We start from the raw sequence: 27171 nt of genomic DNA on the forward strand, positions 1-27171 counted from the left end.
AACTACTCCTTTTTTATCATTAATTTTACGTGACATAAGCGTGACATTACGTGACATATACTTATACTTTTTTAAATATATTTTTCTGTTATACATTCATCCACGCATTTTCTCTCTCTCTCTCTCTTTCTATTATGAGATAAAATCTTAACAATTCCGATGCTATATTCTCATGTTATTCTTATATTCTGCTTGTTTCTTTAAAATAACAATTTATTCTGAATCTTCTTCTCCTTCCTGTCTATTTTTATTCGTCTTTGCTTCTGTATGTCGCTTAAGTTATGCGAAACGCGCTTGCCCATTTTCTTTACTTTTCCTATTTGCATCGATTGACAAATAATATCAGAATAGCTGTTTCATTTGACATAATCTTTTTCCTCCTCTTTTTCACATTACCCACTTTCAGTAATCTTTTTTAAAATATCATTATCGATCGCATTCTTTCACGTTCTCCTTGATTTATTCTCCGATAAAAGGTTGTCGATCTTGAATCCTACCAATCAATGTCGAAATATGATTTACACGTATATCTCTACAAATACTTATTTCACATTTCTAGTAATTGTTTACAATAAATGTTCCAAATTTAGATTTATGTCTCGATGAGCGATGGAACTTCAACGATTTTATTCTAATTCTGTCAAATATTTATCAAGCGTTTAAACATTTAATATTTTTTTTTTTAAGTTAAAACATAGTTACATCAGTTATCTGACTTTTATTGCTAGTTTCATCTTACTTATGTAAGAATTGCGTTTAACTTCTTTCAATTTCAATACTGAAGGACGTTTATTACCAATAAAATTGCTCGTCAATGTTTGCTGAAAAGCATTATTTTCTGTTCTTACATTGTACTTCGTATAAATTACGATTGCCTATTATGTTCTGTAAATTACGGTTGCAGAATAGTGATTGACGACCAATCCTTTTAATGCGAAGTTATTCGATATTGATCGATTCGTCGACTTCGATGTGTAGAGACATACACACATTTCCAGGAGCTTGTACTTCTGTAAACGAAGATTCTAACTGGTTACCAACGTGTTTACTATATCTTGGTAACAATTTTTATGAGAGATTTAATATGTCTTTCGATTTCTTCTTTTCTTTTCTTTTTTTATTTAATGCTCGATTTCGAATATTTTAAATAAATAATATAGTTATACTTAGGTGCAATGTTTTCAGAATATTTCTATCGAAGTTATTCACTCCGTTATCGGTATATTGTACATTTCGTCGGGAAATACATTGGTTTTTAATCTGTTAGAGGAACATGCACATACGTACGTATAGAAAACACATAAAACAAAGCATTGATTGGTAACGTAACATTTGGTTGGTTCGTTGAAATACAATCATGTATTTTGCTTGAAACTGAAATTAAATATCACTGCCTCGTAAGGTCGTTTTTTGTCTATATATTATATAATATTAATTAAAATAATTCTACGAACGGATATACGTATGTTTGTTCGTAGTTTATCTAAGGATAAATCTGTGATACTTTTTAAATTGATTAGTTACTGTTGCATTAACCAATATAATAAGTTATTAGCAACTCGGTTCAAATTATAGGTTCAGTAGTTTTTTGCAAATTATCGGTTTGTGTTAAAAAGTTGAATGATTTTAATGTTTGAAATATTTTAAGTTATCTTTCACAGTACAGTCGTATTATTCATTTAAATCTTTATAATGTGAAAATCAGCTTTTGCAAATAAAGTATATATTTACTAAGCATTCCGTTGTGATAACAAAATCTTTGTATTTGGACGTAAAAGAAATCTTTTTTCTGTTGTAAACTTTCCATATTTAGTAATTTTACTGAAAGACGTTTCCTTTTTAGGAAAATTTTCAACTGTTTGTTACGATGCATAGTTAATAATCAGTGAATAAAAATATAGCATGTAACAATAAAAGGACGTAAGCTAAATAGCAAGAGTAAGATTTCCAGTAACACCAATGCGATTTATTTATTATATATAACAATGTTTATAATAACGTTCTTTTGTTTGCAGTACCGTTTTCCATGTTTGATCAAACAAATGTCTCGTAAATCGATCAACTTTATCAAATACACGCTTAATTTTGATAAAGATTGCGAATTTCAGGATGTAAAAATTATGACGCTTAGTGCTGTATTTCTATATGACTTTATTATGCGAGTATTTCACACGATAAGCTTTACTGCGATTTTATTAACATCTGTGATTGAAAATCTATGAAATGAAAATAAATGTTCAATTATTGTTTTAAATCCATAACTTTCTTATATTTTATTATTATGCATTACTAAATTATGATTGCGTTTTTTTTCATATTATAACTGAATTATGCCACATATTATATACAATTATCATATGCAATTATGCTACATTTGAATTTCTTATATATTATCTTATTTCCTAATAAGATACTTTTTAAGAAATTATAACTGTATATTTTCTATTACTTACTATTGTATGATAAATGATGTTATTATTAAAAGTTTGTTTTATCTTTGTGTATCGTTCGAGTTGACATAACTTTAAACAGAAATTGATTATTTAATAACTTCTTGTAAAAGTATTCAGTATGCGTATACGACATGCGTTCACTTTTGTACAAGGAATAGATATATTTTTACGAAGACACACGACGATAGATATTTTCTACTTTTGTAGTATATCAACAGTTTCAATGTAACACTTAATTGAATGATACACAAGAGTAAGTAGACAGATAAGTATACGAAAGTATCCGAACGCGTACATTTATAAGTTTTATAAGGAGCGAAATATATAATGTTAAACTCGGATATTTAAAACAATTGGAATACGCGAGTAGAAGTAGAAAATATTTTAACGACATGTGCATACATATTGCATATGTATTTCTTAAGCATCGATATAAATTCCAATGCAGTCGAAGAGATATGAAAATACTGATAAATCACGAGATAACATTTAATTTCAGAGATTACATTCAACACTCTGTGCTTATAATACGTTTTTTAAATATATGGACGCGCATAATCGCAATGAATGAAACTTTTGATGATTTGTATGATAAATTCTTACGCAACTATTTTACGATAAATGCAATGGTAACTCGCAGTCAGTCTCATGTCTAATAGCAAACGTTCTTATTGTATCTACAATACCTCGAATGTGTTTATAAAAGCTATTAAAATGAGATATCCTGTGATATGAATTATCCTATAACGAAAATCAAAATAGTTATTTTTCTTTTTTTAACGGAAGCTTGTAAAAATGCTATCGATAGATGCGTAAAGTTTTCCGAATGAAAGTAAATGACAATACGATTTCACTTGTACTACATACAGTTGCACACAAATTCGAGCGACTTTCAAATTTTTTTACAGAAAACCTGCTTTCGTCTTCCTTTTTATACTTGTTACGATTCAAAATCATTCTCGTGTTAAGATATTTCTCTTCGATTGTAAGTAAAGATAGTTGGAGCTTAATCGTATATAGTTTTCATAGCTGTTAGGAGAATCTATAGGTAATAGTATTATGTAGATCTAATAAAAAATCAAATAGTTTGAATTTCTATTGGCAGAAGTCCGTCACTGACTAACAAATTAGCCGTGCGAGACTAGAAAGCTGCTTGCCGCTCTTTTGTCTCGCTCGCTCTTGATGTAACATAATCGTCCTCTACATCGCGCGAAATCTCATAAAAGTACAATACTGTATTCTGCTTATGTAATCACAAGCAGATTCATTCCACGATCGCTTATCTTTGAATTGCTACGAAGATAGCCTGAAAGATTTCCACAAACACGTCGCCAGCATTTTCTACGACTAAAAATAATTCGAAAATGTCATGTAAGGCACGCGAATCTTACAAGAAGCATATAAATGTGGAGGCAACGATAGCGATTACTTTAATGTACTGCAAGCCAAAAGTGAATGAGTGACAGGCAGAGCGAGTCACTTAATAGCTTCAGCTGAAATATCTTCGATGCTATTAATTATATGGACAAATGTTTCGGATGAAAACTTAATGGCTTCGAGGGGGACGGAGCATATTCTAAATAATAATTCTGTTATTAGTTACTCTGTAGGTGGGTGCGTAAATGTCATGAGGAGATCAATTTTGCTTTTTTAGATGGAATCGTATATTTTTTAATATATTAGACGCATAATACAAAGCAGTTCGAGAGACTAACAGTACCAGACTAGTTCCAAGTAAAGGTTGGAATAGGTTTTACGGTTTGGGAGCAATAAAGGGAAGACTAATATTCGACCTAGAAATAGAAAAGCTATGGTTTAAATCATAAACGAGGAAATAACGCAAGACATATAAAGGGATGAAGATTAGTATTTCAGCAGGATAATGCGGCTGTGTATACCGTTAAAAACGTGAAAAGTTATTCTAACGGTGTATTTGACGACGCGTGTATGTTGCGATGAGAAACAATTTACCTTCTCAAAAGAACTAAAGATTTATTTGAGAAGGCTGAAATTCCAATCTTAGAAAATTTGTATAAAAATATAAGAGTCTATCCAAAAGGCTATTGGAAGTCATAGGAAGAGCGTGGAAATGTATAACATTATTAAAATTTGATTAAGATATTTGTTTTCGAATTAAATTATCGTTTTTCTTCAACATATCCTATTATTCTGAAGCACTTGTTTTTCAGGTAAATGATTATATATGATTTCTGGGAAATAGCTTAAAGAATTGCCGTTTTCCATTAACAAGGACACTCTTCATATAGCTGTACACAAAATCTTTGTACGCGTTACTTTCGTGGAGAAAAATTCCGGAGTCATGTTCTTGGAAATGCGAAAATATTGTATATGCACAGATACATCGTAACACCGACGGATTATAAAATTTATTCTTGAACAAAATATAATATCGCGTATTTAGACGCTCGTTTGGAATATGGTTTCAATAATACTAATTACGTAGAATATTTTTGATATTTTGGAGACATGCGGAAACCGTAATCGGGAAAATTATGTGATATGAAAGGGGCAATGACTTGCTCCTTCCCCCACATAATTCTTTGGTGGAATGAAGAATTGCAAAAATGTCAAAGTCACTGTTATCTTCTTTAAATGGCACGTAATACTCTGCTATTTCTACACAAGGACAATCGATGATAAATAAAGGAGTGAAGCAACGAGTTTCACGAGGCGAACTCGACTTGGTGTACGTTTGCATCGACGCAATATTGAAGTGCCTGCATTGTAAGTCTTTACTTCATACTTATGTTGTCGCTTCATATCATGATAGATAGTAAGAAACTTCGTTTCGTTAATATCAACAGGTCTTTTAGACGGTGAACAATTCATTGAGTTAGGTCTTCGAAGAACGGTAGATGTCGAAAAAGAGCTAACAACGTTATGAGATATGGAACAAAAAATCGTGGCGGCATGTGAAATAAGGAATAACAAGTCCACCGATTCCAATGTTGCACTGATAAAAACGAACACCACTACAAACTACAAAGATTTTTTGTGACGTGGGACTCGTTTTATTGCTTCATTTATTGTCGAATAACCTTGCATTGTAGATGGTTTAAATCGTCATAAACATCCACGATTATACCAGCAAGAAAAAAGCTATCCTAGACCGTTTAACGGCATAATGACGGCCTTGAAATTTCCGAAAATTTGTCAGAGAAGACATATTACTGGCAAATGTTTAGCTTCCTCTGTATCATATAACTCTTCTAAATAAAGCTTTCTTGCGCCTCCAAAAATAACGGTGATATCCAACGATGATCTAAATTATTGAATTATATTTAAGCATCATAATATATGTATTATACATGCATATAAAAATACTGGCATAGTTAAGTGAAAATAGTTATATAATATTGTTAGTTATTGGTATCGATTAGTTGTTATTTAAAGTAATAGCAGGTCCAACAAATGCGTATGATACGTACGTTGATCGATACAGTTTGTAAAATACTGTTTAATAATTTTTGTATGTATAAATACAATGCACGTACAAACGACGAAAATACTAAGAAGCTCTTGTAAACTCTAATTATTGTAGATATTTTCTTTACAAAGTGTATGTGAGAAAATACCTGTGTTATACGTCTATTTCGTGTACCTTTTACAGAATATTTATGCAGTAAAATCATAAAATCAAACTACTCGCGACTAACATTGATATTGGTTAACGATGTATTGGAATGACTTCGGCGAAGAACGATTTAGATGAACCAGATATCGTACAATGACTCAATTACAGGTGTTCAATTTGTATTTTCTCACACGCGAAAAATAATGTGTTGCATCTATCTTTATCGTCGCGAAATCAGAGATTAGTAACGTCCCATGCTGGTAATTTACGTGTTCTTATTTTGTTCAGAAAGAATATATGTAGCCTGTTTATAATATTTATCTAACAAAAAATTAATTATACAAGATGAACAGTGTGATAATGTGATCACCTTAGATTATATAAGAATATGTTTTATATGTTCTATTCAGCCTTACAACCAAGGATTCGGCTTGATTTACATATACCTATACAGGGTGAGAATCATTGACTTTATCAAAAAATGTTCGAGGTGAAATCTGTTGTATTAAGGAGCTTGGTCAGTGAATATTCATATTCCATATATTAGTTCAACAAATATTGTAAAACGTATTCTGAAGAAGGAATCGTATGTTTATTTATAAAACGAACTGAAGGTCATTTTGAAAAAAAACGGAGTTAATGAAAGGTTTGCTAGAATCGCCTTGGGAATCTTTAAGTTAATTCATATGTTATGGGATACAGACGTTAGGATCGGGCCACTAATAGCATAATAGGCTAAAATAGTCTACGTTTTGCGATTAATTCTTTATAAAAATTAGTATAAATACCATGATTACATATTATATATTACGTATATATTTTCCTATATTATATTATATTATATTATATACGTATCAAATACGCGAATAAATAAATTTAGAAAGATGTAGACACTTCTCAAAAAATACCTGAACCATTATTCAAGATAAAATTGAATTTCTTTTTACAAATATTCCATACAAAGCGAAGAAAGATAACGATTACCTTTATATTCATATACTTAATTCATAACTTAGTAAAACGTCACTTCGTACTAAATTTGGCACGCAAGTTAGTTGCCGATGATAGAATTTAAAATAATCGATTGTAATAAGCGATAAGTGATGTGACTTCTCAATTTACACGCCCGTTAAATCGACTGTGAAATGAAGCGGGAAGCTGCTAACTAAGCTAGCACTTTAATTGATTAAATTTCCAGAAGCATTTACGCATATTGGAAAGTATGATGAAATAAAATATCTTTTCCACAAAAACTAAATCTACACAAGGCTATAGGAAAAACATTTTTAACAATGTTCATAATATGACGAAAGTTTAAACACGTGTAAAACTCTGTCATATCACTTGAACACCTAGTTACATAGATATTTTTTAATTTTTAATTTATATTTATATAGATAATTACCAAGGCTTGTTTTATGCATAATATAAAAATTGGTATTTTCTAGTTAGGTTTCTTACGAGAACATTGTATAAAGTTGTATGAAGTTTGAAAATATTTCCATAGGACAAGGTCCGAGCGAATAGGATAACATTTCTTTCATCTGTGGCTTAGTTTCCGAAAAAATCGAATTCGAACGTGTTTCCTTAAGAATCCGATCTATGATGAATTTTCAAATTTATTTTTCTTCGAAATAAAGCGTTTCGCGAACGAATTCTATTCTACATTTTCGACTTATTTTCGCATGTAAAATAACCTTCTGTCGATTATTTACTCCTGCCCAGTCTCCAATTAGCCATGTTCAACTATACTTGATAAATTTGCAAACTCGATTTTCTCGAAAACGAAGGGTCGTATGAAACAATTGTATTGCGCGTAAGAAATCGCCTTGTGTCTGCTATACTTACATGTTATTCGATCGGATCCTATGTACGTCATCAGCATTGTGACAAACACAAAAAACTAGCAACAGATGTCTTTCGCAACTGGACTAAATTATGCAGCATAAGTTGAAAACAAGTCTCGTATAAATTTTATGCATCATAAATTGAAGTCAATAAAAGGCAGATAAGAATCTCGCAGGTAGACAAAAATTTCATTACATAAAATTAGATAATGTTGAGTGGTGCCTTACGTGTAGCGATGGGTTCAAGTACGTGGTAAATAGGCTCGACAATTGGTCGACTAGTTTCGAACTTTTCAGCCTTCTAGAAATATCTCGAAAGAAAGGAACGATACTTTAAAGAAAGCTGGAACGTAAACGCGATTTGCTTAAAATTATTTATCGTGTCTATCATTTTTAATGTACTATAAGTTATAAGTCGTCGTATAATTAAATAAAATTTATGGGATCTGTATCTGTCGACGATAATTCTGTATAATTTTTCTAAGTTTGATATATGAATTCATGGAAAAGATTAATACCTTTTTGATCCTAACGATCTAATTATTATTTCTAACTTACTAGGCATTCGAAACTTTCGAGACTTTCAAGAATTTCCATACTTTTAAAAGCTCTCTACGTTTTTTTTTCGATCATGTTCGAAGCGACTCGAATTTTTCATCACGAATACAGACTCAAAACTGTTTGAAGTGTTCAAACTTCATCAACGCATGCAGGAACTTTATTCATTCAAATATCTAATAATAAATATCTATATCAGATATCTATATCGAGTAACTGTAAGTAAATTTTTGAAACTGATAGCTTGTGAAGAGAGAATACTTGGCAAATATAATGAACGAATCATTATATCGTACGAGCAATTTTCAAACCCCACGAAGTAAACCTTGGACGTTGAATTTGATTCGAATTCACAAGTGCACATGGAACTTGATTCCACAGCAATCCCGGTGGTGCGGAAATGAATTCACTACCGTTATCATATTTTTTAATCGGCTTATAGAATTTTTTACGCTGTAATAAACGCGTTTTTGTATTCTTCTCTTTATTTCCCTAAAAAGTATTCAGCTGTTTGTACCTAAACACGATTAATTTGAAAAATATTTAATGTTACAAAAATAGCAGCGTATGAAAATCGATAAAGATTTGTAAACCATTTTCCCCGTTTATGTTATTCTCGTCTTTCACGTGAAAAATTAAAAAGAAAAAAAGTCGTTGAAGTGTCTCTTAAATTGTTCGATTCCAAACACAAATATTTTAAAAGTTAAAATTAGACAATTTTAACTTTTTAATAGACCTAACATTTTTACGTAAAACAGAAGAACCCACCGATTGCGTGCAATGTGTAAAAATATGTATACGTCAATTTAAAAAACTGTCTACGAACCTGAACTGTTTCTACTATTTAAGCAGGCATATTACTACGTAATGTATGATACTTTCCGGAACAAAAGTATATGCAATGGCATAATATTTAGTCCGTAGTCGAAATAAAAGAAAAATTTTTCTTTATTTTCCTAAAATTGTAGACGTCGAAATATTTTTCGCATTGCTACAGTTACAAATAATTTCCTTAACTTCGCACGAAATAGCGCAACTATTCTATGTCGAAGGAGGAAGTAAATCGGTGACAGACGCGTAGAAAGCAATTTGTTAAACGCTGGTGTCCTTTTTAGAGAAAAGTTTCAGCTGTGAAGGAAAGCTCTCTAGAGGAACGGGACGAAAATTCAGAGAAAGGCAGTCGCAGACAAGAAAGTCAAAGGTAAATGAAACCGAAACGAGAGAGGTCAATCTCCTTTCGCGATGAAAATGCGGATATATGTCTCGGCCTCTATATTGTTGCACATTTGAGGCAACGTTTAATCGCGAACTGCTTCTTCCATTCTATTTCGTTCGTATCGAGAATAGTAGATTGTTAGGTTGTATCTAACGTTTCTAATGTCGCAATTTGTAATCTTGAAGATCACGTAGAAATTAGTATAAAACACGAAATTTTCAACTTCAGCATCAACTAAGAATCTTGTCACACTGCATGTAAAAGTAACGAAATGTTTCAAGAATATTAACTGCATGTTTTCAAACAAATATTTCCTATTAGGTAAATTGTTTGTGAAACAAATTTGTGAACCAAACTATTTATGTAGATACACATCATTACATGTTATGTGATACGTCAATATATTCCGGAAATAGCTAGGCAGCATAAATGTTTTTCAATCGTTTTTCAATTAAAGTATTCGCATTAGCACATTTTCCTCGTATTCGTATTAACGAATTTTCGTTATATACGTTGTAACGCTTGGATACAGGAAAAAATGGAATATAACGTACGTTCTACAAGACGTATGCTTGTAATTTAAGATGGTTGAGATCGTGAACGAAATACAGATCGCAAGGGAGAAGCAACGAGGCACATAAATATACATTATTTTGCAGTAAGGTAGACGCATTTGCTTACACCTTGGACCGAATAGAACGATGAGTAGAACCTAAGGAACGACCGTTATCTTTGAACGACGACAGTTAGTCGCATTACCAATTACTTTTATCTGTCAATAAGCAAACGGCCTTAACGATTACCTATATGTCACGTGTATATTGCGCACCGGCTGTGACTATTCCTGTGATATATTCGCGTGCTTCAGTTACGTGTTATTTGCGAAACGAGAGCATTATTTGTCAGAGAGGAGATCGATACGGTAGTGTCAATAAGGAACTATGATAGCCTACCTTGTTCTGGTTTTTCCATTACCTTTGTACCTCCTTTTCGGGCCTTTCCCTTCTTATTTTTCTCCATTTCTCTTTTGTTCTCTTTTTAGCTTTTATTTTAGCAAAACAAGAAATAAAGTTGTCAATATCAGGACGCAAATTTACTTATAATTAGTAGTTATATTTACGTAATTATTGGTTACAACTACGTTTATGTAGACAATTGAAGAAAATATAAGACAGAATACGCTTTCTTATGTCACGAAGTCTTTCTTTCCCTAGTTACATTGCTAGTGTAATTGTCGAAGAAATTGAATTTTTTAGCTGTAGTTTATGCGTGATTTCGGGTGATGTTAAAGATGATTATTTATAGCTAATCGTCAATAATTTGGATTATCTTTGATAGAGTAAATATGCTTTAAATCGGTAAATTCATCTTTTTGAAATAAAGCAAATTATCATTTTTTGATAAATGTTCGGTTAAGATCACATAATAGTTATGAAGTACTCCGGTTGAGAGCGTTGCATGCGAGTATCAGAGATTTTGTACGTCAGTGTTGATAAAGCAGATCTCTTCCATCCAACTTTCAATGTACGAAAAATCTCACACTTTCTTCTTAAACGTATTAATCAAGAAAGATGAATTAATCCGCTGTTCGAATTACCATTATTTAGGATATAATAATTTACTTATCTAACACTTCCTATTTTTAAATTCCGCACTGGACTTTTTTTTTAAATGAATTATTCATAAATACATACTAAACATGAAATATATGAAGACTTCCTTTTCTTAGTTTTCTTTAATTATGTAATTATTATGTACATAGAAGAAATTTCGGTCAAGGTATGTTCCTGTTAGTAATTATGTATATATGCATATGTATACAATAATATATACGTAACATATCGTATACATATATTCTGCTATATTTTGCATAAGAAAAATATGAATCATAAAAAAGCGTCGAAGAATGAAGGAAATGAAACATAATATTTCGAACATGTACATTAGTTTCCTTATTTTATTCCTTTAGTACCGTTTAAGTCGCTTAATGCTGCTTTCATTTTTTAATGTTTACCGTTTGTCACGTATTTGTTTAATTTCTATACCTGATTAATTACATTCGTTTCTTTTATATTTCAGTACGTAAGATATCTACATACGCCTATCGCAAAACTGCCAGTTTAACGTCGATTTTTTGAAAAGCACATTTCCAAAAAATGCTGCGCTTCATCCTTTATCAGTCTTCCAGAATCGTAGCTTGCAATACATAGTGGAGGGGGAATAAACCGTACTCTTTCTTTATAAGCGTTTTATACAGCTGTATGAACTACATATGTATATGGACACTAGATGCGTGTATATGCGGCACTGTACATATGATTGTGCGACAGAGAGTAGCGTGGCGTGTACTGGCGTGTAGTCTAGAGTCTAGACTCTAGACTGCTGCGCTATAGTCAGGGGCGAATCAAGAATGGATGCCAACACCCTGCATAATAATGCAGCGAGATATAATTAACCTTACACTGTACTTCTATAATTAGCTACCTTCCTGTCTTTGAATTCTACCTTTCTATTCAATATTAATATAAGATCTATATAATATGTAATATAATGTTTTTTCTTTTGGCGAGTAAAGAACACACGTTAAATTACAGCTTATAACTACTTCAACTTAAATATATCACTCGCTGTACGTATATTTTCCTTCCGATTTTATCTTCCCTCTTCGACAAATGGTCAGTGTAAATGAAACTTGTAAATAATTTCTTTTTTCCCTGATTATTTTAGATACGTATTGTATTTTACTACGATTACGATTTCGTTTCTAAATTTCTAAATTATATGTACGCGATAGCTGTCACTAGCGATATTCGATATTTGTAAAAATAAAGTATCGGTATCTTCAAGGTATATAAGAACAACGTCTGAATTAATAATAATATCGTATCAGTTAGCTTTAATTCTTTTTATATTGGTATATTCGAAGCGCCGTATATATTTAAACAATTATATGGTAGCTTTCGATATATTCAAATAAACGCTTCACTTACGTAATGCGCGCTATGATCAATTTCTGTAAATGAATAACTCCTACAGTGACCCTATGCTAAGTATTCCAAGAAGCAATAAGCCTAGGTAGATAGCTTGACTAAAGTAATTGATTGCCGGCTATATCTACAAGCTTGGCTGTATTTTGTGTTACGTAATTCCTGAAATGACCTCTTCAGTTTTATTAAAGCATGGTTCAAATAAGATAATCGTGTTGATTAATCGTGGTCATAAGAAACGTCAGAATTTCTAAAATATCGCCAATCTCCGTGAATGATCGTAAATTGCAAACTTAATACAAATTTCGTCCGTTAGTCAATATTTTGGTCAATCGATCAATATTCGTACAACGTGTGCAGAGCTTCTTTACGAGAAGATAACATCGTTATTTCGCCCGAAATGGATGGCGAATCAATTTTTTCCAGGATCATTTGTATTTACCATTATATTTACCATTTTAATGAGAAAACGAATCGTATGTAACGATGATCGGGAAGATACGGCCCTGGGTGCAACGCGTATAGCACGCGGTCGTATAGTGAGAGTCCAGGTTCTGTCGTTGAAGCAGACGAGAGTCAGTGCAGGTCGTGCGGCAGGTTCGTCTGCTTCGCCTGTTTCGTCTCTGTGTAAGCTTTTCGCCTTGTACGAAAATCGTCGATATTAGTCACGCTTTGAGAAGCAGCTTTTTGCCAAACCTCCGGATAACAGGCGGTAACGTAACCATACGTGTCGATCTTACCGCGTTGTTGATGTTGCGGTCGACGAACTAAGATTGTCCACAATGAAGGTAAATAGTGATGTGCGTCGTTCGACTAGATGATCGAAACGGCGAATGCAATTAGAATCATGAGGCTTGACATTCGACGGAAAAATCGATCACACGATGGCTTCGTGTCATATTTTGTTGACGATATTACAAAACAGTGGTCGATGATGATCGATATAAAAGATAGGTTAGTGCGCACGATAAAACATCGCGTAGTGTTATAGCTAAGTAACGGTATTAGATGGTTGTATAATGCAGAACTCACTATCTATATATCATAACATCAGTTCTCCGATCCGAATTCAAATTTTACAGATATCTTAACTTGTAATCATTAAAATATTCTTTTAAATTCAAATACGAAATTGATGAAACTGATAGGAAGCGGGAGAATAAGTGATAAATATTGTCGTTACAGAAATTTTATGATTGATTGAAACATATTTATCTACGAATCACAATTACTTATACTTCTTGAGTAAGAAACTAGAAATTAATATTGCAGCATAAATATGATAATTCACATATATTAACTATCAGTTTATTAATATATTAATAAGTATCCTATAGTAACCTATCCTATAGTATCCTATAGTATATTTTCAATAATAATGGGAATCAAATTAGCTTATACATACTTGATACTCAATTCATATATACATGCATATACATACATACATACATACATACATACATTTTTTCCGTGTATTTCAGAATAACGTAAACGTCTAACGTCACAATAACGAATGCACGAGCCTGCAACGTGTAATTTAGCATTTCATGTGGTCTGATACGGATTGTAACATTTTAAATTTGACACGTTTAAAAGATAGACTACAATATGGTGATACAGAACGTTGCTATGATTAAATTAACAAGCTGAAATTGATTTGTTATCAGTTACCGCAGGTATCGTGGAAGAATTTCATTAAAAATTGAACGCAATTTCTGAGACACCGAAACACGAACAATATTTCAGTTATCGCTAACACGCATCGCCTGACTTGGATAGATTTATCAAAGATTTACTTTGTTTATCGTTCATTATTGCTTGATCGTTGGAACGATAATATGTATGTATTAGGAAATGGTATTGAGAACTGCGAAGCAAAATTCAAAGAAGGTCATTGTAAACTGCGATATAATCCTATCTACGTTGAACGCTAAAAACTATGCTTACCGACTTACGAAAATCCCCTTTTTTCAGCCGAGGGATTCGTGCATGAAAAATAAGGGTCTCTGCCGTACCATTTCTCCTATAGAATGAATAATAAGGAAATTTCTTATATCTGGCTAAAATTTGTTTGGTATGCATAACTACTTCCTTGTCATTTATTCCAACAAAGCAATTTACTGTTATTTCTCCGTATCCACGATAGATTTCATATTTCCGGCCGCGGTATCAAATATCATACGTGAAGCTATTTCCTCTCATAGAATCGTCAAACGTTATTTTGTATTCCCAATAGCATTTATTATCAAATTAATAATATTCCATGTAACGTTTAAGAGATAGAAAACTATATAAATCGTAAGAAAATCGTTCAAAGTCGCGGAAAGCATAAAATCAGTTCGTCAAATGTCTCGAGATGTTTTTTAGCCACAATCAGTCAGCAGCACGCGGTTTACGTCGTACGTTGTAGCGGTGTACGTTTTGCGTAGCAGGCCACGTTACGTCAGCGACGCCATTCGGTTGTGGCGTTACAGCTAATAAAATATATTTTTCTGGCCGGCGAAGACTGCGCAGCACCAAAAATGGTAATTATGGAAACTTTAAGGGCGCGTGATTAACTTTCTTGTTCAGAATATTAAAATGTTGTTTACCTACATTCGCGAGGTAAGAAGATCCATTGAAAAGGTTACTCGGACTATTTTCGTTTTGATAAATGGCAATTCCACGCGTGGCAGCAGCGAACAACTTATGCGATTTCCTTATCTCGATTTACGTTAAGAAAGATCAGTCGTATGTTTCGGCAATAAAAGATGTTCTAGAAGGATATTCGTGTTTATCGGTTTATACATGGATTACGATACCGTGTTATACGATCCGTAGCTTCATTGCCGTTCATAACTTTCCAATCTTCGTCTGATTATGCAAGACATAACAATGTAACTGCCAACGATGAGATAGCAAGATATCTCTCTACCAAGCTGCATAAATGTCATAGCGTATCGTTATTATTGCCATTCAAAATATTCGATCTAATTTTCTAATATTCACGATTTTAGAAAAGAAAACGAGCCAAAAATAACGTGGCTCGTTATTTCTTTCGTTTTAGCGGAATTCTCTTTTTTCCATTGTCTTTTTATTTTTAATATGGTTGTTTTTTAATGTTTCGTTCCTTCTTACTTGGTATATTTCTAATAACTTCATGGATTATATAATATTCAGAGACAAAATTATTCTGTTACACTGTATGATTCTCATAACACTTCGTTCTTTTATTGCTTGACTTCCATGCTATTCATTGTTTTTATCCGTGTGAATGTAAATTAATAGTTGTAATTCAAGTTCTTTTGATATTAATTTAAAATACGGTGTGCGTGTGTGTGTGTAGAAGCTCGAATCCCCATTCGTATTTGTTTCATTAAGAAATCTTCCTTTCAATGAATAAATAATCCAAAATCTCTGAATGATAGATTTAAGTGCAAAGTGCAAACGGGAAGAATTATCGCTTTTCCCGAAGTATACAAATATTTACATCTAATCAATTATTGATACAACGTGGGTACCTATTGCAAAACAAATAGCAGTTCACTTCGGTCAATGCATTTGAAGATAAGACGAATTTTACGCAAAGTAGACGTACTTTGTCTAAGTATAAGAAATACGTTATAGATAGAAGTAATTTTATTAACTTGAAATTACAACTTTACGTTCGTGCGAGATACCATTTGATGTTTCAGCGTAATTCTCGTATAAATATTCATTATTATACAATGATACTTTCAAGATATTTTCAATTTATATATTTATAGGATATTTTTATACAATACAATGATTTACCGAATGCAAATGTTTCGATTCTATGAATGTACATATTTAAAGAAATGTATAAAAAAGAAACCACAGAAAATATATGTTAAATTAAAAACATTTACAGTTATGTTATTACGGTAAAAATGTGACAAATTTTACATTCACTGGGGTCATCGTATTGTCCTATAGAAAATAGTTAAACCTTTTCACCTTCTATTTTGCCTACTTACGAGAAGCAACTGTAATAAGAGAATCGTAATATGGTCTTAAAAAGTTCGAAATGTTACAAATTAATAGGATGCACTTGATAGACACATAGGTGTCATACTATCCACCGGTTTACTCAAGATTTTTATTTCTCTTACATGTCATATGCGCTTGTAAAACATACTACGATAAAATCGATTACAATGAGAGTTTACGTCAATCTATACTTTGCTTATCTCCTTATCTTTCTTCCCCCCATAAATTCTGCTATTGGCAAGGTACGAAACCAATTGTATGGTATTATTTCATTGGCAGTTATGCAGTAGTTTATTTCCATTCATCACGTACAAATTGAGAATGTCTTATTAGCGATAAGTTATCGTAAAATAAACTATTGTTTATCGCAAACCATTAATTATTAAAAATTAGCGGTTAAATGCTAGAAACGTCTTCGTTGAGCACATAATGCTGTTGGTAATCGTTGCTCGCAGTTGCCCCATAAAATTCAATTACGTAAATACATATCCGAGAAGTTACTCGTATACAGACAACGTATCTTATTTCGTCGTTCAACAGCTAGTGAGAATATACAGTAAGATGAAACGAAGAAAAGAAACAACGACTTCGTGCGACGTCGAAGGTATCAGTGGTATGAACTTTTTAAAAAGAGTCGATAAAACGAAATTGTAGTGATCGCGTCTTAGTGGCCACATGTTTTCCCAAGGATGTAAACCAGCTACGAAAAGAGACTACCTAATAATACGAGACTTCTTGGACTGTTGGATCTCGTAGAAGAAAAACTGGATACGTGCAACGAAAAACGAAAATCGTGAATTCACGTTACGCCAGACATGTAAGTTCTTTTTGTACAAAACGTACGTAGCTTTAACTATTCTATTTGTGTTGACACATGAAATATTAAATTTGTATAGATTACGTATTTCTTCGTCTGCTTTAATTACGGACTCTGCGAAATATTTGTTTTATTTTTCTTTTTAAACGAAGGTAGTTTTAAGCTTAGGTAGTAGTATAGGCTTATGCTATGGAAACTATGTATTCGCGTAGCTTCTGAACGTTAGTAGCTGTAATTTTTGAGAATTAATTTTTAAATTCATCCTCGTAACGTTAATGTTACACGAACATTATACAATATCGACATGCGTTCGAGAGGACAAATTTTTTAATCTGAAATTTGATAGTTTGTTTTTGAATGTCTACCGATAGTATACTGCAAAATTCTTCTTTCCCGAAATATCAACGTAAGCTATCTTTTGTGAAAATTCTATAATTTATTCTAATTAACGACATTGATACTTTCTACTGATTTTACTCATACCTGCAGTAGATAAATTTCGCGATTCGCAATTGCACAAGCTTGAAAAAATTATCTTCGATATGCCAAGGTAACGATGCTTACTATTCGTCTACTTTTCTCGTACTTTTCCATTTCTCTTAATTGGTGACAGCAACCTTGTTACGTAAATCCGACAGAGTTTAAAAGAAGATCATTAGTAGATACAAGTTCTAGGTCCTGTTTCATCTAAACATCTGGGCTGCTATATTATATACTTATTCTAAAAATGAACCGCAATATCTTGCAAACGAGCAATTCATAATACCTGTGTTTAAAATTATTTAGACAATGAATTAATAGAATCAATCAATTAATGAAACAAGATAGATAATTATCATCCTGATTACTAGTCTCTTGTTTGTATAACTGAAATTTGTATAATTTAATGTATCCAAGAGTGTTAAGCATTTTGTATACTTTGAAACAAGAATGAAAACATTACACGCGTATACAGGGTGTTTCTTAATTACTTTCTTATTCGTTGTGATAAAAAAAATGTTTCAGACAAAATTTGTGCGGTACCGAGGAAGACATAATGTGCTTTTATCCATTTGATTTTACGATCACCCTAAAGGTTGAAAGGTCCATTAAAGGTGGCATACAAATCCTTAAATGGACTTTTCGTTATGTACTCTTGTAGCTGACATTTAGATGTTTTCAAAAGAAAGAAAAGAACAAGAACAAAGAAGTATTCTTTTATCGGTCTACTTATTTCATAAAAGTACTCTCGAAATTAATAGAGTCTTTCTTTCCTTCTATTGTGATTCTTAGCATCCGCATATTTGATCTTTCACGACAATAATTTACAGTCTTCCTTAAGGACAGAAACAAACGAAGTCGAAACTTTGCAATTTCGATTACCAACTGGGAATGTCAACGGAGCGAGTCTCCAGATAACATCGAGCAATGTTGCTTTCACTCGATGGTAGACAACGCTTAGCTGTCGCTTTTGTTTTCGGTGAAAGCACGGCTATCTTTCCCGTGAACCTAAACGATTGTCGCATTCGTTTTATCATCTTCGACGAATCATTCTATCGTCTACGTGGCATAGGCTAGTAACGAGTTGGGAATAGTAATTGATATTGTTACATCGATGGTCGATAGTTGCGTGCAGCAAGCTCATGCCGCGGCTTTGCCTTCACTGACTCGTTAGCTTTATTGATAATCATACCTTACCTGTCTGCGCATAACCTGTCCGCTTACCTGTACCGATTTCTTGCCGGATGTCTGACGTGAAATCACTTTCCGCGGCGAATTCGAGCCGTTTTTTAAAGCAAACTTTTAATCTTCATACGATTTAACTATCTCGATAAAAGCTTCGACATGTGCGCGCCGCGCCGCGTTAATGTTAGTCGGCTGACTATACGATATATTCCATACGATGGTAAAAGCGAGAGAGAAAATTGAAATGTCCATCGATAAGATAACGATTGAAACCTGCGAGAACGTCGAGTTGTCGGGGAAAGGACAGAAAACTGTTTAAACTAAATAAAATGTTTAAACTATGTGGAACTGGTTTTAACTTATCAGAAATATATCGCGAGCGAGCGAGTTTGTGTCTCTTCTTTTCAATATTATTCGTTTAAAAGTAAAAGTTGCCAGTTTAAATGCCTCTATGGTTTTGAATCTTCAATTAGTAACATGTACATACCTAATGACTGTCTCTAATGAATACCTCCCTCGATCAACGAGGAGAAAACAAAACTAAAGCGAAACGTCTTCCTCTAGTCGTTAATGATTGACCATGTACCTAGCATGTACACGTGTGTTTCATCTGATTACGTGAATCTAGGAAACGTATTAATATTTCTTTTTTCTGGCATTAATAAAGCGTATGACACTAAGTACATTCAGCATCAATGAAACGTACATGATTCGCGTTCGAAGCACTCGAGTATAGTAAACGAATATTTGTGTTGGAGGAATTTAAAGAATCTCAAACGCTGTACCTTTCCCGCAAGGATATATGCCTCTCATCACTGACACAACGGAATAACAATGTTAAACGAATCAGGAGAATGGCCACTCAATTACATGCAACTGTGCAACTATTTAGGAAGATCGCATGGCTCGCATAATGCACCAGGAATAGTTACAGAATATACTGAGAAAACATGAACAATCTTATCGATGTGTCACAGCAAATTTACCTTAATCTTGAACAGAATTCTGTTAAAGACAGAGTAACGAGAATTATTAAAAAAAATTCTTTTCGAAAGAAAAAATACTAAGAAGCTGAATGAATAATATTATCTTTTCTGAAATCGTAATTTCGTAGGGAATACAGACAATGAATTAACGAAAGAGTACAAGAGGCCACCAGCTTACTCATTTCAAAGAAATCAAACCTACTCTTCATGACGCTTAAATTGTTGTCAAAAGGCTACTAACAAATTTTAGATCCGTTTATGGCTCAGCAACCGCCGTATAAGCGTAGCGCGCAAGACGTAACTCAACGTCTCAGCACTAACCAGAAGAAGGCAAATTGCCTTCAGCCGGATTCTCACTGACCATTCTAACCTTACGTATTCATTAACGAAACCACCACCAACTCGATGCCAAATCTTGTGAAGCACCTATAACCATGCAACACATTTCACCGGACTGCCCTATAAATTTTCATTTGAAAAAAATAGTTGCAATATTAAAGTCAGCGCGAAGCCAAACCTGAAGAGTTCTGAAAGTATTCATAGCTTCATAGCATATGGTGATATTTAGTGTATACGAGCGTAAATCTATCGCTTAAATGGCATTTACAGCGATTTACATAAAGGCGATGTTGCCTGTGTCACTGTTTAACGCTATTTAATCATCATTTACAAATGGAAGTTACTCGTGAATTCTATACTACAGTATTCCAACTGGTACGTAGGATGTTACACGATAAAAAACAACATTTTTCCACTTATAGCGTTATTTGCAAGAAATCTTCAACTGATTACTTGCATTTGCGTGAACTAATAACAATCGCGAATTTGGTGGATGAAAAACAGATCGTTGCGTTTGACTAGCTGAATGATTCGCCCTTATCTCTAAATAATATCTATGTTGAAGTTAGATGCATTGACGATTGTCAGCAGGTACCGCATTTGATGATCTGTCGAATATTTTCGAGCTGCGCAAGCTGGTAATAAAAGAATAATTATTATTAGCTCGGTATGTTTGCATCGCGATATTTATAGTTAAGAGAAAAACAGTTTTTATAGAATTATAGCTTTTAAAGAACAGAGACATCAATTGTTATGGATCGTTGCATACTTTTCCATTTAGAGAATTTTTTTACTTAAACTGGACATATTTTGTCAAAGGTTTCCGCATCGATTAAATTAATGCATTTAGTCAACGCAGAATTTTTGCAACGGACAAAACGACGTTTCAACCATATATCTGCTTCTTATAATGTTTGTACTCTTGTTTTTTCAACATACTACGTCTGCGAATGCTATTTATACGTGACTTCTGCGTTGTTTAATTAATCACTATGTGAGAACATATATCTAGATACGAAAATACTAAAGACTATGTATAAATACTTGTATTATTTGTACGTAGAAGATGAACTTAGAAATCGGTACAAATTGGATAGAAATGTGTTCAGTGTAAATAATTAATAGTTACGAGAAAGGTGGTAGTTGATTTATAAATTTGTCAATATTGATGGAACGATTTTATCCATTTTCTGACTGTCATAGTCTTTAGATAAATATAGATGAAACATTTACGTCTCATGCGAAATCGCATTTGCCTTATGAGACGTCTATACGTCGGATATATCATAATTTTAATAAGATGATTTTAATTATGCGTAACTCATTTGGTTAATTTATCGTTGTTGACTTCAAATTCTATACAATTTATTACACTTTGGTACTTGCTGTTTTTGGAAATAGCGTACTTCGATACTTGCTATTTTATAAATTTTAATAATATGAGAAATGTGTAGAAAGCATATAGGTATCGTATAGGTATAAGCGTATAGGTATTAAATGATTTCGCAAGAGGAACGTGAAAAGGAGCAATTCCTTTTTCTTTTTTATTTTTTTGATATTTTTTAAGATTTTTTTATAACGAGACATATTCTTATCTATCACAATCTTGTATGCACAGTCAAAATATATTCGAGCATACTCGAGTTATAACCGTGAGATGATCTTGAACATCAAGAAACTAATCAGATTGTCAAGCACTATAGTGGTACATATGTGAACTCGACTTGACTAAGGACACTTGAATTGTTTACGTTATAAACATTCGAAGTGATCTTCATCGGTTGTGATAGAGTCTCTGTGACAAGTTTCAATTTTTCCTAACATGACAGCACCACAAGCTTTAATTATAATACGTCACCATGTCCTCTGGAATAATAGATTGCTTCTTCTTTTAACTTTCAATGAAAAGAGATCCAATGACATCACATTTGATAAACATACTGAACACGATATGTATATGTCCATTGCATCTAATCTAAAGATTTAGAAATGTTTTTTTGCATATGACAGCACCTCGTGCAGATAATCCAGTAAAGATATTGGAGCGTCGTGATCCTTAGTTGCTTATTTTAGAAACTGCATTGCCAACGAAATTCGCTTCGAATATTTATAACACATAATAAATTCACGCTTTAATTTAATCACTTCTTCGATGTTGAAGGTCGATCTGAAAATATAACTTAAACGTACGTAAATGTATTTTAACGTTCGTTATAAGATGCAATAGAGCAAAATGTTTTAAAAAAGTAGCGATGGCTTTTATTGTTTTTTAAATAATACCCGTAAAAAGAAGAACGTTCCTTAAAAAACAATGTTAAATTCTCCTTTAAACATTTCTTACATCATTAAAGATAAACAGGATATTTAAGCGCATTTATACTGACAATCAGACACCATTGTATAATGGCGCGAGGCTGATCATTGGGAAAATTAAGTAAAAGCAAAGCAAGCGATGCGGATATTAAATTTTCACCTGTAAGTACTCAGCTTTTTACGAATTTTTGGAAAATTAAATTCATGGAAAGCAAAAAATATACCAATTCTAAGTGGGAAGAGGCTCGTTAAAAACAAAGGAGATGTTCAGGTATCCTCCATATGCTTGGGTAACCTGCGTATTTGAATAATGTCGTACAATCGAGTTCTTTGACATTTTTCATTTAGGTATGTAATACCTAAATGAGTAATACACATCATGCGCAATTGTTGTCATACGAACATTCGAGTGGGAAAATACTTGATAATTTTAATCGATCTTGCGGTTGATATGTATTTCTTGTCTCTCGATACATTATCAATATTGATAACTGAGTCGTTTCTCCGCTTGTAGCTACGTATATCTATATACATGACATATGCATATTCCTGTTCATAAGTCACTGGACACTTATTAAAGCTGGCAATATATATATATATATATATATATATATATATATATATATATATATATATATATATTCTTATTTCAATATTCCGTAAGACAATATGAAAGATCTGGCAACCGTATTTGGCAACAACCGTGTTCGTGTCAATAAAAATTGGTTACAAAACGTTTTAGGAATTATCGAATTCCCCACGTTTTCAAGTGTTGTGTTATGTTATTTATATTTGACCGTTTTCGGAAGTGCGCTATAACGTTTTGATAATCAGTAGATAAAAAGGACATGTATATTGCACGAAGTGATTTGTACAATATATACAATATGAGATACGTAACAATATGTATTTACATTATACTAATATCGAAAATCATTACCGATCATTTTCGTCTGTAGTTACAAGATCATTTCGTCTTTCGTATTTAGTTCCAAGCAATAGGTTGCTGGTACGTTTTAGAGGACACTCGTAGGGCGTAAAACCGGCGTATAAAAGATTATTTTCTAAAGCTTAAACTATTCGTAAGATGCTGCTTAATGTCACCTCAGTCACATTCAAACGAAGCGAATAAACTTGGACAAAATAACGAAGCTTATTTTTGCGTATATTGACCCGAGGAATATGGCACGAGGCGCTTGAACTCTTAGGAGATTGCATGCAGTGTGTAGAACGTGATGGATGGACACACAAAGGCTACATAGCATATGTGAACTTCTGAATTCTGCTTTTTGTATTTTACGTTTATTATGAAAGTATTTAATAAATACAGCTTTGACTACACAATTTATTTGACGAATTAAAAGATTATAAGCTTGGAACTTTAAGTATACGATTTTTTATGAATTTCAAATTGTATATTAAAAAGTTTATTTTTTATGTTGTTGTTAATGTAATTGTTTCGGCTAGTAACAGTACCTTTCTCGATTAAGTTTGTTAATATCTTCAAACAAATTTCTTATGCAAGTTCCTTTTTCTTGGCATTTGCGTCTCGCTATTATTTCCTAATTTGCTTTTTTTAATCATTCGGGCAATACTGCGACGTGTGTTTCGAATCGCCGTTTTGCATAAAAATGAAATTCTGTCGTGTTAGATTCTGTTTATGTCAAATTTGTATAGCACTAAATTATTACACGTTATCACATATACTACAAATGCTATCGTAACGAAACATTCCTTTCAGTTTTTCATTGACTTTTCTATATGCGTGGAAGCTAAATATACCTTAAATTTGTACTTGCCAATTCACGATATGTTTATGTAATTCTTGGCATCTTTACCTGCTTTTATCCATCGCATCGTAACTGTTACGACCGTTCGCGAAGAGACGCGGTCGCGAGGAAAACGCGTCAGCGAGAGGCGTAAATTCTCGCTACGATTCGGTGAATCGACGTCGCGAAGTAGTCGTTCCCTTGTTTCGGTTAAGATAACAGAGGTGGTTAAATGAATATGACACAGTAGAGTAAGTTATATTTCACCGTTTATTCCAACAACTTATAACGAAGGCAGTTACGCTGGTGCGTATGTACGAGATGAGTGAGTGACTGATCTGCGGGTGTGTATACCCGGTGGAAGGATGTTGACCGTTCGAAGGATGTAAAATCAGTACTGTCTTGGGAGACGATGCTGTCTCGGAGGAAAGCTAAGGATGGGTGTGTCTAGCGCACGGGACCATCGGATTTGTTGGTGCCGATGTTATTTAGGAGAGTGAGGGAATAGGCTTCGTTTTTAATTGGTTAAACGAAGGGTCTTAATCGCCCTCGAGAGAAAGTGGTTAGTGGGAGGAAAGTTGCAGCGTACGTGAGAAAAACTAACTTTCCCTTGTCCAGTCGGGGTAGATAATAGTCTTTAGAAATTCTTCGGAAACAGACGTTTGGTTTGAAGGACCTTTTCTAGGAAATCTATGAGATTTATGGAAGGTACTTGAAACTATGGAGGATACGCTGCGAGTATCCGAAGACATCTGGTTGCCATATTGCCCGCGGTGTGTGGCCTTGGCTAGGTAGAGTGTTACGGGACGTAACAGTAACCATCTCTTATTTTATGTTTTCAACTATGGTTCTGTAACAGTAATACAAAAAGTTTGTTTCCGCGAAGTTCTTTCAATTTTGATGAAGTTTCGACGTAGTTTCTGATGTTGTTAATCTCCTACTGGGTTCGTTCCATTTCCGTATAAAACGACCTTAGTTTTTTGTTAGGTTGATCGCTTTTGAAATGCAATACACCTACGTACTTCTTCTATCAAAGTAATAATACGCGAATGTTTTCGAACAGATAGCTCATTTCTACAATTGATCACCTCTTTGTGTACCGTAGATCTTAAAATAAGGAAGAATAACGTTTTTCTAATTTTATTCTTATCTCTTTTTAATGGCAGCTCCTTCTCGATAATAATACAGAAAGGAAGTTCGGTAAATTCTCGATATTATTTTACAGGTACGAATAAAAGGAATGTTATACAAACATGGGTCGTTTTTTAAATAGTTTTTTTAATAGTTATAAGGAACAAGTACGAAAGGAACAGCAAAAGCGATTTGCCGTTATGTAAAAATACGATGGCGATGAATGTAATCGCTAGGTGTTGATACTCGATTTCGAAATGTTCCTGCCGACAGGAGACTGGCAGCGGTAAAAAATTGAATTTATTATCCAACTAGTTCATCTTGATTTTGTTTCATCTCAACAAATCGATCGATTCTTCGCATCAGTTCACCACACATATCGATTTGTTTAATCGTGCCTTTTTTCAAGGTTATCCGCGCATAAAAATCTAGTGATGTGAAATCGAGCGATGTAGCCGGCTGCAGTATTGTTCCCTTCATATGTCCTATTTTTGCTGTAACTCTGTAATAAAGCTTCAAGCGATCCATATTCATATGACATTTTTTCCCCACAGAATTAAATCCGCGGAACGTCCTGAAAAGGTTCAGCTACAAAATATGTGGAATTAAATATGGAATTAAATGTGGAATCCAGTTAGAGATATATTAGAAACGCGTTCATAGATTTAGTCTTAAACCAAGTGGAGATTCGTTTCACGCCCCTAACCCTAATTCTAATGTAAACCCGACATATATATACAGGGTGGTTGGTAACTGGTGGTACAAGCGGAAAGGGAGTGATTCTACGCGAAAAAAGAAGTCGAAAATATAGAATAAAAATTTTTCGTTTGAGGCTTTCTTTTCGAGAAAATCGACTTTGAATTTTCGCTCGGTACGCGTGTGGTACATTATAACGGATCTCACCGTAGATCGTTGTCTCGATGGGAAAATTAAAAAAAAATTAAAAAAAATTTTTTATTCTATATTTTCGACTTCTTTTTTTCGCGTAGAATCACCCCCTTTCCGCTTGTACCACCAGTTACCAACCACCCTGTATATATGAGGGCATATATATATGGGTGAGTCAGCTAAGACGAGCCACTCGAAAAACTTTTCCAATTTTGATAATGAGGAGAAATGTAAGAAATAAAAGTTGTTTGATTTCAATAGGGTTATTGCGTGATGGTCAAGATCACCATCGTCTTTTCAAATGAAATTATGCGTTTTTGAATATACTCGAGGTAACTCAAGGTAACAGATATAATAATGAGCGAAAAATGAAAATTTATGGCGAATGGTTCCCAAACAGAGTATACGTAGTGTACATTCTGATAAACATAAAACAAACAAGCATTGGACAAATGCACCAATTTTTCTTTCGAATATTTCTCCTTATCTTGAAAATTGAAGGAATTATTCAAGTGGCTTGTCTTAAGTGATTCATCCTGTATATGAGTAATTGCACGTTTAGATATTGATCTAATATATATTTATATATATAAATGTAATGCAATAAGATAAAATAA

At 33.1% G+C, this 27171-nt stretch overlaps 1 protein-coding gene across 7 annotated transcripts in view; it reads left to right on the top strand.

The window, feature by feature from the left end:
• Positions 1 to 27171, top strand: part of LOC117212384 (dual 3',5'-cyclic-AMP and -GMP phosphodiesterase 11-like) — a 146538-nt gene that overhangs the window by 6384 nt on the left and 112983 nt on the right. For 2 of the 7 annotated variants that reach the window (XM_033457194.1, XM_033457193.1), the window contains exon 1: positions 13225 to 13444. The exons of 2 other annotated variants lie outside the window; for them this stretch is intronic. The gene's annotated coding sequence lies outside the window, so the exon portion shown is untranslated. Of the gene's footprint in view, positions 1 to 13223; positions 13445 to 17186; positions 17464 to 27171 lie in introns of those variants that run through there. 3 more of the 7 variants (XM_033457187.1, XM_033457192.1, XM_033457189.1) reach the window with 3 other exon arrangements.

The sequence above is a fragment of the Bombus bifarius genome, unplaced genomic scaffold (genome assembly GCF_011952205.1).
Source record: "Bombus bifarius isolate JDL3187 unplaced genomic scaffold, Bbif_JDL3187 scf7180000008289, whole genome shotgun sequence".
In the NCBI taxonomy this organism is placed as follows: Eukaryota; Metazoa; Arthropoda; class Insecta; order Hymenoptera; family Apidae; genus Bombus; species Bombus bifarius.